Source organism: Leguminivora glycinivorella, chromosome 20, assembly GCF_023078275.1.
Source record: "Leguminivora glycinivorella isolate SPB_JAAS2020 chromosome 20, LegGlyc_1.1, whole genome shotgun sequence".
Taxonomy (NCBI): Eukaryota; Metazoa; Arthropoda; class Insecta; order Lepidoptera; family Tortricidae; genus Leguminivora; species Leguminivora glycinivorella.
In genome coordinates this window covers 15,622,144-15,636,159 of record NC_062990.1, presented here as the reverse complement: position 1 = coordinate 15,636,159, position 14,016 = coordinate 15,622,144, and positions in this window count along the sequence as shown.

Below are 14,016 nucleotides of genomic sequence, written 5' to 3'. Positions count from 1 at the left end.
TAGTATAAATAAATAAATAAATAATAAATATCGGGGACACCATACACAGATCAACTTAGCCCCAAACTAAGCAAAGCTTGTAACTATGGGTGCTAAGCGACGATATACATACTTAAATAGATAAATACATACTTATATACATAGAAAACATCCATGACTCAGGAACAAATATCTGTGCTCATCACACAAATAAATGTCCTTACCGGGATTCGAACCCAGGACCGCGGCTCAGCAGGCAGGGTCACAACCGACTGAGCCAGACCGGTCGTCATATAATAGTAGGTATTATAAGAGCTATAATGGTGATATATGTAAATGTATAATTATGTATAGTGTCAATGTATGCTTAATACAAATAAAGATGAATATGAATATATAAACCAAAAATAATATACATTTTCCATAACGAGTACGCTAGAGAAAGGCATTTTTCATCACACTCGCTCGGAAACGGTGATATTTATGCCCGCATCGTAATGAGCTGTTTACCGCCCTAGGGCGGTAAAGTGAATACCTGGGTGGGGCCTTCCACGACCTGTCAAAAATTACAAGATGACGGATGAATGCTCGAAATGTCAGCTTAGGTATTTAGATACATTTAGATCTTTGATTTAGTTTAAAATTTGGTTATTACTGAAAAATACACATACATACAATCACGCCTGTATCCCATATAGGGGTAGGCAGAACACATGAAACTACTAAAGTTTCAGTGCCACTCTTGGCAAATAAGGGGTTGAAAGAAAACGAAACTGTGACATTGCAGTGACAGGTTACCAGTGGCGGAGCGTCGATACAACTCGATTCCCAACGGGTTCCCTAAAATTATCTAGTATCTGCAGAAATCCATACAAAACCGATTCCAAAAATCCTTCCGGCTTTACCAACGAAAATTTTCACGCCCCGCCACTGCAGGTTACTGAAAAATTATTGTCAATAACCTAACTACAAAATTAAAATTTTGAAAAATCCCCCGACCGTGACATAGTAGACCTTTATACATGAAACATGGCTAAGAACACTTCCGAATAACTCAGCTTTCACCAAAAACAAACTAAATCTAAATCGGTTCATCCGTTCGGGAGCTACGATGCCACAGACTGACACACACAGAGACAGACAGACAAACAGACAAACAGACAGACAGACAAACACAGACAGACAAGTCAAACTTGTAACAGCCCTTCGTTTTTGCGTCGGGGGTTAAAAAGGCGCTGTTAGAGTCCGGCGAAAGTTGAACCCAGTATTTTTTAAAACAGCAACTCTGGATGTCATATCACCGACTGTCATCTGTCAGTGTGACTGTCACTTTAACGAATTTCGGTAAAAGTTAACAGCGAAATCTATAAATAATAATGAATAACACCATAAAAGTAGTAATAAATTAGAAATAATAAAAAAGAAACCATGTTATCAATGCGTTGCCAGCTTCCATTTTTTTGAAATTGCCACGTTTTTTCGGGATCAACTTTCATTAGCTAGACTCTATTCTGATGTATGCGGTGACAGTTCAGAATAGTAAAGAAAATAGTTTAATGAAGCGCGCAGTCATTATATTTCTTGTCAGCTGGCGTAACAGAAAGGCAAACGTCAACGTCAGACGCCAACAGAAATACAGTCTGGCTCTGTCGCGGCAATACGCAAGAGCGATAGATAGCTACGAAACGAATAATATTATCGTGAGCGTTTGTGCATTTGGCTACGTACCCAGGCTTTATAGCTTTATTTGTAGCTCGGCACAGAGAACCTCCAATAGAGTACGAATACTGTAAATTTTGTGCGCGGTACAAATCACCAGTGCTTGGGGCGCGAGGAGCGGGAGGGGAATGTGTTTAGCGCGCTGCGATTGGTCGTTTCAAGGACGGTGGGCAGTCGCGCCAGATGAAAAGGGACAGAAGTATGACTGTCCCTCTACTGTCGCGTAAGTAGCCAGTGTAAGTTGACCTATGCCGGCTCTGAATAAATTATAAATATGACTTATTTGTGGAATGTAATGCCGTCCGGTTTTAAATTTGAGCTTGTTGTTACCTTTCCACACCATTTCACAATACAGATGGACATCTTTAAGGCATCAAAATACCCTTTTTCAATTTTTTTATTGCGAAAGACACGCGCTGCTTTCGGGTCGGTTACTTGGTCGCTACTGATCGGGCACGGCGAGCGCCCGCGCTTATATCATGGCAAATACAAGTAAGGCTGGTGACCGCGAGTCGTCTTGTAATGGATGTCTATAGGGGTTGGTCTGTGTAGCTCGGCGACGCACGAAATCGCGGAGTGAGCCGCCCCTGATAGACTATGATGAGTCATAGTACTGCTAGATATTATTTTTAATACCTAGAATTTGTAATCGTAATAATTATTATTTATTATTGTTTGTTGGGGAAGGTCAGTATGCATAATTATCAGTCGACGTGACTTGTCCAGCAATTTCGGTGCAGAATCGTAGAAAAAAAGGTATTTATACATGTGTTATGTAGGTATATGATCAATTGACGACCGATTGATTTTGACGACCGGTCTGGCTCAGTCGGTAGTGGCCCTGCCTGCTGAGCCGCGGTCCCGGGTTCGAATTCCGGTAAGGGCATTTATTTGTGTGATGACCACAGATATTTGTTCCTGAGTCAAGGATGTTTTCTATGTATATAAGTATGTATTTATCTATTTAAGTATGTATATCGTCGCTTAGCACCCATAGTACAAGCTTTGCTTAATTTGGGTCTAAATTGATCTGTGTAAGGTGTCCCCAATATTTATTTATTTTATTTAAATTTAGGCTCATTTTACTGTTATTAATCCTAATTAATTATTCCAGCTGGCTTCGGGGATATATATTCCACTAACGCGACAATGCTGCACCAAATTTTTTGAAAAAGCTATGTATAAGTGATAATTATGTTTTGTCTACTAGAGTCCAAAGTTACGATTGAGAGGTGTAGGTTCCTCCACATAAATACTTATAAACTCACACCTTTATTCCCAAAAGGGGTTGGAAGAGCACATGCAATTGCTCAAGTTTTATCATAGGCAACTATTATATTGATGTTGCCGACATCCTTGACAAAATTTTGTATTTGTTGAGGTCGCAGTTCTAACCTTTTTTTTTTTTTTTTTTTTTTTTTTTAGGGGGGCAAAATGCGTTCCGCATACCACTAGGGTGCGAGGGGGGACCCTAGTGGTTATGTGGGACTCCCGTATTGGCTAATGAGGCCACGGTATACCCACTAAAAACCCCCTCACATGCCACCTCGCCGCTTTGTTGGCGGGGTTACCGGAACACTTGCGCTCACAACGGCGACCCCGCCGGCGGCAGCCGCCCACGTGCAGCTTGTCCGCGGATGCCCAAAGGCCCTCCACAGTGAGTGCGCCGGATGACAGGGCGCACCTTCCTCCTCGGCCGCTTATAGGTACAGTGACGGACCCCCTCGAGTCCGCCACAAAGAGGCCATGGGCGCCAGAATGTTCCGGCGCCCAGCGGTGGAAATGGTCTTTGGTTCCACCGCTAACCAAGTCGGCCGCAAAGGATAGGGAGAACGGCGCACCGTAATACCGGCACTCCTCTTCCCTTGCGTTCCCACCAATGCCGCTACAGCGGAGCGGCCCCGCCAAGGTCGCAGGGGGTAGGGAGAGTGGCGCACCGTTATACCATCACGCCTCTCCCCCTACGATCCCACCTCGGCTACCGTGGGAGGGCACAGAGCGGCATCCCATACTGCCGGATCTTCCCTCCCACCGCAGTCCTCCCCCAGACTCGTCTCAAGTGGGCTTTACAAGCCCACTTAGAGCGACCACCTCGGGCCAGCCAGCTCCCCAAACCGGCTGATCTGGGTACCTCTTAGCTTCACCGTGGGTGACCAGTCCACGGTTACTAAGCCCCCCCACCACGGCAAGGTGGGCACCCTAGGGGGGGCGCAGTTCTAACCTAACCGACTCTTCTGACAGCATTCAGTAAGGGCGGTTATTCTGATTTTAAGAAATATGACAAATACAATTATGCGAATTAGTTTTATTCATAAACATAATCGGCGTAAACAGTATTATGCGAACTTATTTCGGACAAAGTAATATTCGTATTATTGGTGGGGTGGTGAAATTCTTAACCTGTCGCGGCACACGGATAACTTAACTTAACGTTTTTAATTTAAACATTGCAAAGATGAATAAACTCATAACTCGGTTAAACATTTAATCCAATGCGCAGTTGAACAAACGGATATATTTGTGATCGGCTGATACGTAAATCTAGATACCCTAGTTTTTTCGGTAACCTAGGTTACACGTGTTGAGCGAGTGATAGATATGAGCGGGGATGATAAGTTTCGAACAAAGAGTTTAGTTATATTATAATTATATTAGATTAGTTATAATATAATTATGTCAAATTGACTGTAAGTTTAAATAATTTAATTTCTAAAAATTTATGTCGGAGAACGAAGAAAATCTTATACCTTTAAAGGAGAAATTCTTGTATATTTATTTACTTAATATTGTATATGCTTTTTGAGTTAGTTTCGTCAACTTACTGACGTGGTTCAGGGATGTTATCAAATTCCTAAACAAATCTAGTGAAATTACAAAAAGTGGCGTGTCTATTGGTCGATTTTGTGATTTGACTAAACAGAGTCAGGGGTTTAGTCAAATGACTGAAATTTTCTAGAGAAATGATAAAATGGATTCGCCATTTTGACATCCTGCGTGGTTTGATCATATCCCTTAGTGATTTGATGAAATCTCTGTTTTGGCCATTTCCCTGCGACATATATACACCGACGATCTCAGAAACCGCTCTAACGATTTCGCTGAAATTTGTTATGTGTTGGTTTTCGGGGGTGAAAAGTCGATCTAGCTTAGCCTTAGATCCCGGAAATTTCGAGTTTTTATACGTTTTTCTTTCGCGTTAGTAAACGCAAACTATGGTCGTTAATTTCGCCGAACGCACTTCGGCTGGGAGTGACTCAGTCGTAAGATGTCGGTCTACTTAATGTTCGCAGGCACATCGCAGGTGTCAGGGGTTCGAATCCCGGCCAGAAATACTTTTTTTATACGTATGAGTTTTCTTTTTATTTAAAGAGGTGATATAATAAAATAGAACTGACGTCTAAAACGCAATTTGTCACACTAAAGCCTGACCTCTTGCGGATTTTCATCAGAACTATTTTCTTCATACTCAACTGAACTGCCACTCCATACATCAGAATAACTTTACAGCGCCCTCTTGATAATAGTCATATATTTCTGGTCAAAGTGCGTAGCCGAGAGGCACAAACGCTCACGAAACGCTCGTAGATATCTATCTCTATCGCTCTTGCGTATTGTCGCGACAGAGCCAGACTACCTTTCGCGGCGTTTCGTTTTCGTTTCGCGTCGCAGAAATGCCAATTGGCAACGGCGCTAGGCTTTATATTTGACAAATAGAGTAAACAAGGGTTATACTACTTCGTACAACCTGGCTGGTATTCGACTCAGTTCTACCAAAGACATATGTAACTCCATAATATAGACAGATAAAGTCTAAGAAGAAAACATACCTAAGAACCCTACAGAAAAAGGTACGGTGACCTAGATGGCGTTATACCTTTGGGAGACGCTCGGCTAGATGGCGCTAATATTAATATTTGACATTTTAACACATATCATGCTAAGAATATGGGCCAAATTGTCAAAACTGAGGTCCAAAAGTTTTAAGCTTGTGTCGAGAGATGGCAGTCTATGCACTGTCTCTATAATACTCGATCCTCTTTGGTTCAACCAAAATGCCATAGATGACGCTGCTGTTCAAAAGAACAGAATCTGAAAAGAGATGAGGGAAGGCTGTCAATAATCTATAGGAGAGATGGCGGAAGAAGATTTAGTGTTCCTGGATTGAATCGGTGGCCCAAACCACAGTACAAGGATGACTCAATACTTAAGCGTCTACTCAGTCGGTATCTACTGCGCAAGGTCACGCAGGGTTGAACAAAATTACTATAAAGTTAATCGACTTCGTACAAAGTAAGTTGTTGTTATCTAATAAGGTAACGGCGGCTATCAACGCGGGTATCGAAATCGACGTCCATTACCGCCGCATTTGCAAATACGCATTTTATAGGCAAACCGACCAATTTCTTAAAAAAAGTTACTCACACAAAGGAAGCCTGTTTAGTTGACTAACGCACATATAGGCGATAGAGAGTGTGAATGAAAGAAGACGCTCGCTATTTGACAGTTTTTGCCACGGGGCCGCGAGAAGAGGTTGTGTCATACTGACGTGTGACGCTAAACCTAAGTGAACTCCAATCTCATTTAGTAGTTTACGTAATAATTATGGCAAACAGGTGAAAGTTATGCATTTCAAATTATTGTTTATAGTTTTCTACAGGACTTCTGAGTACTTTTTACGTATTGTTTAGCCTGGAAATGTGTTTAAAGTGGAAATTAAAAGACAGCGGTGAAAGGCGCCATTTCGTGAGTAGATTCTATTACTGTGGTATACCACGGTAATAGTTAAAGTAGTGATATTAGTTCTTTTTGCTTTATTTTAAGTATATGTGATCAGTTATATAATGTCTTACAGTTGTTTCAATCTTGATCTATTCACGCTATCAAAGAACTATTTACGCGGTATGAAAATTATTCAACAAAACCTTAATTTTTAGCAAAAACTTCATGACTGATTTCGTAGTTTCTATGAAAACCGTTAATTTGTCAATTTTTTAAACATTGACATAAAGTCTGATGCTTACTTACCAGTTATGTAAGCTTGGTTTAAATATAAGGTTGCAATATTTTATTTTGATTTGTAATGAAAATACATCTGTATGACTTTGTTTTTATGGGTCGGAATTAGATTTTATAATACTCCAATTTATGCCTATTACCGATGGTACGATCAGATAACCCTCGGTAATAGAATATATAAGAATCTATTACCGATCCATGCAATATTTGTTTGGGTCGGTAATGGGTTCCTATAGAAGTATCTATTACCGAGCGACATATTAGTCTTGTATCAAAATATGACATTTAGTGTACCGTAAGTACAGATTTCTTAGGTGAAACCGAGTCTTCTGTGGGTATTCATAAAGGAGGATAGTATAGGTATATGTATTTGTCATAATTTGTATATTCAACCGTCGGTATTAAGCTCCGAATTTTGAGATGGGTTTCTATTTACCGATGGCAGAAAAACACTGTCATTCATACCCTCGGTAATGAAATCTCAATTCGCGTTAATAGAACTGCAACCTGTTCATTACCACGGTAATAGAAAATTTAGGTATGTTGGCTTCAATAATCATTTTATGACATATAATAAACTAAAATGATCCTAAAACTCTTCAAAACTAATAGTTCAATAAATACTCTTCCATAAAAAAAATATTTGTGGTCGTTAATGAGCTTTGATACCCTTAATTTTTTGGTATCTTTTGAAATCTGCTTAAGTACCACGTTAATAGGCGCCATTACCTTATTCAGAGATCGGACGGATTTGCGACATTCTTAGTGACTTACGTCATTTTAATGACTTTTAGTATGAGATGACGCACAAAAATCCGATCTCTGCTAATAATATATTAAAAAAACCGGCCAAGAGCGTGTCGGGCCACGCTCAGTGTAGGGTTCCGTAGTTTTCCGTATTTTTCTCAAAAACTACTGAACCTATCAAGTTCAAAACAATTTTCCTAGAAAGTCCTTATAAAGTTCTACTTTTGTGATTTTTTCATATTTTTTAAACATATGGTTCAAAAGTTAGAGGGGGGGACGCACTTTTTTTTTTTTAGGAGCGATTATTTCCGAAAATATAAACATTATCAAAAAACGATCTTAGTAAACCCTTATTCATTTTTAAATACCTATCCAACAATATATCACACGTTGGGGTTGGAATGAAAAAAAAAACAGCCCCCACTTTACATGTAGGGGGAGTACCCTAATAAAACATTTTTTTCCATTTTTTATTTTTGCACTTTGTTGGCGTGATTGATATACATATTGGTACTAAATTTCAGCTTTCTAGTGCTAACGGTTACTGAGATTATCCGCGGTCGGACGGACGGACGGACGGACGGACGGACAGACAGACATGGCGAAACTATAAGGGTTCCTAGTTGACTACGGAACCCTAAAAAGACTAATATGAAAATAAAGTTGAAATCTAACAAACAAATATAAATTATTATGTACTAGCTTTTGCCCGCGGTTTCGCTCGCGTTAGAAAGAGACAAAAAGTAGCCTATGTCGCTCTCCATCCCTTCAACTATCTTCACTTAAAAAATCACGTCAATTCGTCGCTCCGTTTTGCCGTGAAAGACGGACAAACAAACAGACACACACACTTTACTTAAATATTAGTATGCAAAAAACAATTTTTTTAAATTAAATTAAAAATATGAAGTAAATGTTACTTGTATCATAGTGTAAGTAGTTGTTAAGGAAATAAAGTGGCTTTCTATCTATCTATCTATCTATCTATCTATCTATTTATCTATCTATCTATCTATCTATCGATATATACTGCGCCCAAACTCACTGAAAGAAAAACTGCAGTCACATCAGTGACATCATCTACCTAAACTACAGACCCGGATAAGGATATGATTAGAAAACTGAAAAAGTATAGATTTAAAAACAATTTAGCGATAATAAATATTTATTTATCAATGAGCCAAAGGTAAAGATGGATGCTGATAAGCAACAATGTGTCAACCCACACGCCAACCATTTTGAGAAAATGGCGTCTAAAGATTTTTTCCTATTTTTTTCTGTTTCTCTTTAAAAAAATAGTTTTTATTTAGATTGTTGTGTTTTTCAGCTATAATATGTTGACTAGTAGTGATTATTATAGCTTAATTTCAAAACAAACTTCAATTTGACGAAATAATGCCCTTTTCTTTTATTGCGAATTGTTCGATGACGTTAAACTTTTTCAAGACTGTGTTATGATACTTAACTCACTTTTGCTAATTGTTTAAAAATATCTATGAGACTTAAATAAACATGTTAAAGCACATGACTTGTTGTTGTGAAATACTCAACCTATGCACAAATTTACTTTATACTTAAGTGTTAAGTAATATATCAGTCATGGTTATGTTATTAGGTATGTAGGAATGAAAACATTATTTGTTAATCAAACCTTGTAATGTTTTTTTCTACTCCCAAACTGTTATTCGACATTTACAGGGTCGTGCATAGATCTTTAAAACCCTTCATAAAAGTCTATTCCCCAAAGCCAGCGTCCGCTGGCTTTCCGCGCGTGCGTTCAGTATCGAAAAATCTGAAAACCCATTGTTTGGTTCTGTAACCATGGAAACGCATTGTTATAACGATACTGCGTGCGTGCGCGGGAAGGCTTTGGGCAGCTGAGCTGGCAGTGCAAGCCTTTGCATCAAAATACAGGAAACAAGAAAACTATTAAAAACGAAGTGCATGGTAGTTGTAAAAGTATTGTATTGTATGCAATGGTGTTTAACTGACTCAAAAATACTCGTGGCGTCTTAATAACAAACTTCGGTTTTGCCTCAAATTGTTACCCACGCCACTCATCTTTTTGACCTCCTTTAAACGCCTCTTGCATAAAATACTATAAATTAACTATTAGAGTAATGATCATTTCTAGACAGATATTTAAATTATCTGTGCTTTTTCAACAAAGAATCGGTACAAAAACTAATTAATCATCTTTTATCTAAAAAAAAAAATAAACTACTTATCAAAAATATTAATCAAAATATTTTTTTACGCTAAGAAATGGACTAAGTCATTTAAATCATGAATAACTCATGACTTGTACAAAAACAAAAAATAAAATATCTTTTAACAAAATAATAAACGACCATTTAGTAAGTATTAATCAAAACCTATGACTTTTTGACATTTTATGTTCATGGTGAATGTCACAGAATATGTATGAAAATATTAGTAAAAGTGCGTTTTGGCTTGGAGTGCTGTTCAATATTTCCATACATTTTCCGCAACCCTCACCGAGACAGTAAAATATCAAAAAGTCATGGTAACCGTCCTGGTAGCCACATAAAGGCACATAATCTATTTAGTAGCTTATATTAGTTTTTTATATAAACACGTATAGCAAAAATGTATGCAAATTATAATAACGGATATGTACATTCATGACTTAAAATGTTAAATTTCGTACTGAATTACCATTAATGTGCAAAAATATACTAACGGACTGAGTCATAACTTATTCAAACATAATTTAATATGATCAGTTATATTTTACAATATAGTGTCATGGTACTTACACCAAAAAACGAACAATTTATGACCCTAATATAATTTAACAATAATGACTTATGTTTTATAACACGACTCGTAGCATAAAACAACGAATAAAATATCATTTTGCAATAATCATTCAAGTCTCATAGTGGGTAACTATGACATTTTTTTGCGTTTTGCAGGAATGAGTCAAGTGTAAAACTTTATTTAAAATCGTTTTAATTATAGAAATAACATTATTTTTGAATGTGAATACATGTAAATTATTGTATTTGGCATTTAAAATGAATACATGACAAAAAAAGACAGTAATAAGCTATTTTACTATATATTTTTCGGAAAACTGACCTCAAAACGTATTCCGTAAAAAAAAGTATGATTACACCTTATAAATACCGCATTTTTGTCACCAGTAGTATTTAACACTTGAAAACCGCAATAATGAATATATTTTTGCTGATAATTTGTTTAATTACTTATTATAAACACTATTTTTAGGAACACCTACCTTTACACCGCTTGTGCTAAAACAGAACTAGCGGAATGTGATTTTCGCAATAATGAGTCAACCCTCATAACACATTATTATAATTTAAATATGTCTTCTGCCAATTACAATAATAAGTTAAGGTTCTTGACACATTAACGCAAAACAGGCAACACACGATAAAGGATTTGTGTTAACCAATTTTTTTACTTTTGGGATTGTGAAAATTTTCAAAACGAAAAGGTAATTTTTGCAAATTGAAGTTTAAAAATCCAGCTTTAACATGGCATTAAAATCTAATTTTTTTAGTTTTTGTGGGTTGACACATTATTGCTTATCACCATCCAGATATTTAGGGATACCTAATATTTAGGGATATTTCACAAAACTTACAGAAACTACTCAAGTGTTGGTGCCCCTCGTTAAAAGAAAACTAAACTGTGATATTGCAGTGATAGGTTGCCAGCCTCTCGCCTATGCCACAATTTAACCCATATCCCACAGTCGATCTTAAAAGATTTCAAAAATCTACATTTTTTTTATGGGATAGGAGGCAAACGAGCAGACAGGTCGCCTGATAGTAAGCGATCACTGCCGCCCATGTATACATAAACCCACGCTAAAAGGAGCAAGCAGAGCACTTGAAACTGTTCTACTAGTTTCAGTGCCACTCTTGACAATTAAGGGGTTCACAGAAAAAACACTAAACCGTGATATTGCAACCCATCGCCCGCACCACAATACGCACCGCACGCAACGCGCATGTGACACCCCTTTAGATGCTGGCATCCATGATTACGGTGACCGCTTTCCATCAGGCGGACCGTATACCTGTTTGCTACCGACGTGGTATAAAAAAGTGTCACTCTTAAGGGTTGAAAGTAAAGGATATTGTAATATTGCAGTAACAGGTTGCCAGCCCATCTCCCACACCGCAATTGAAACCATATCCCACAGCCCACTTCTATGACACCCACCACGGGAGGAAAGTGGGTGGTGAAATTTTTAACCCGTCACCACACAGGGGAAATAAAAATTCTATTATACTATTGTCTTCGGTTACCGCTCGGCTCGGTCGGTCGGGTTCGGTTCTATTATACTCTTGAACGAATAATGTCTTGCAAAAAAGTATTGATAATTAGAAAGCGGATTTCAGGTAGCTATTTAAATATTAATATGGATATGACTCGCATAATTGATTATTTTCTCTACACACAAAAAAAATGTATCGGAACACAAAAGTAAAACCCTTTTTGGATGTTTTTGTGAATATCGAGCAAAAATTATGATGATAATAAATAAAAATGTGTTTGTAATTTTTTTAATATTTTATTTACAGGGTTGGGCAGAATAACTGTCCTAGTTAAAAAGTGGTATAAAATTTTAAAAACACGATAATGTGAAAAGTAGTGTTATGATTTATATCCATAACATCTTAAGTTTTAAAGTGTTATGTAATATATTTTATTTGCTTTTCTTTAACTTGCATAATTTTAGGCATTTTGCTGTAGAAGGAGTTTGACCCGGCACGCACGGCCTCATCTGCTAAGTCATGCAATACCTACTTGACTATCCGACCCCAAAATAAATGCCAGTTTTGGCCTTTTGCCATCTCAATAAAACTTTGCATTTATTTTTATATGTAAATATTAATAGTTATCAGTTACCTAAAGATGCATAGCGTACGTTTCAAGATAAAATATCAGCCTAAAAATTTCGACGAAAATGGCACTTTTCCTCATGAAGATGTGGTCTGACTGAGTTTCTCTTTTGAATAAATTTATGGCTAAAATATCTTCGTTTCTATCCCTTAATATAACACCATACTCAACATCAGTCTGACATTTGTTGAACTCCTGAAATCGAAATGAATTTTCTTTGCAAAATGGCCATCGTGCCGCGTAAATAACATTTTGTATCTAGCCCTCACATTTTTAAAAGAAACAGCGTACATACATAAATTATCCTTTATGTTTAGGTCCCTTAGTTCATGGTTATTTTGCAGTATGCAAAATGTTGTCCCCTCTTCAATTATATTATTATTAATGAACTATTCATAAGAGTTTGTAACTAGGCCTACATGAATAAAGATATTTTGAATTGAATTGAATATTATGTTATTGAGTATTTTATAATTTTAAGCACAATTTTGTATGATTCGCCCATGGTTATTTGTAGCTACTTTACTGACACAAACCATCCAATTCCTACAAAATCTTTACTTGATTTCAGAAGAAAAATACTTCTATAAACGATTTATGGTATGCAATATCAAAGCAATATTGGATATTAACTTTTTTCAGTTAGTTGAATATCTCGCCCAATCCGCAATGTTCGCTGTCATAACTTCCAACTGTAAATACTTTTCAATTTTGTTATAAAAAAATTATTAAACAGACTGTAATAGAAGTGTCTTTTAGAATCCGTGAAGGGCATTAAATTGTGGATTTAAAATGATACACAGGGAATAGAAATCTGTTATATTGAAATAGATAACGACATGTATTACAATAGGACAGTTAATCTGCCCAACCCTGTATTTAAGTTCATCTTCTTTAATATTTCTTCTGCGCATTGCACAGTAAAAACTTCTATTAAGACTCAAAAAATAGAAAAATAAAAATAATTCGCTTCCTGTATACAAACTCCTTTATTTAGAATAAAATACTTTTCTTTAAAAGTAGTTTGTTGCAAAAACAACATAAATTTAATCTAAGTAATTATTCAGCGAAGTTTGCGGTGTGCGATGTATAATAATAGATTGTAAAGCCCTATTATAAACCACATGACATATACTTAAAAAAAAATGCAGTAGTCATATCCATATTAATATTTAAATCGCTACCTGAAATCCGCTCTCTATTGATAATTATTGATAATCAACTAATAAACTGTATTGTAAGTATTGAAGCATTTATATTGACACGCGACTTTACTGTCGACTGCGTTACGACCGCAACTGTCAAATTCGAATTTTTAATAGCTGCAGTAACTTTGCACTGCGGATTGTCACTGAAACATGGGTAGTTTCATGTGCTCCGCCTACCCTTTATGGCATACAGGCGTGATTGTAGGTATGTAAAACTACAGTTTTTACCTAAACGGATCTTATTTTGAAGATAAGTGTCCAGAAAGTATAATCCATATTAATTAGTGCGACACCTGTTGTTTATCATAATGAATCATTCAGGATTTCCTCATCTAGAATTACTATAGACTAACCAAAGTCTAAAGTTTAATGATAATTAACGATAATAATAAACATGTGTAGATTCAACTAGCACTTATCACTTACGAGATAATACAAATAC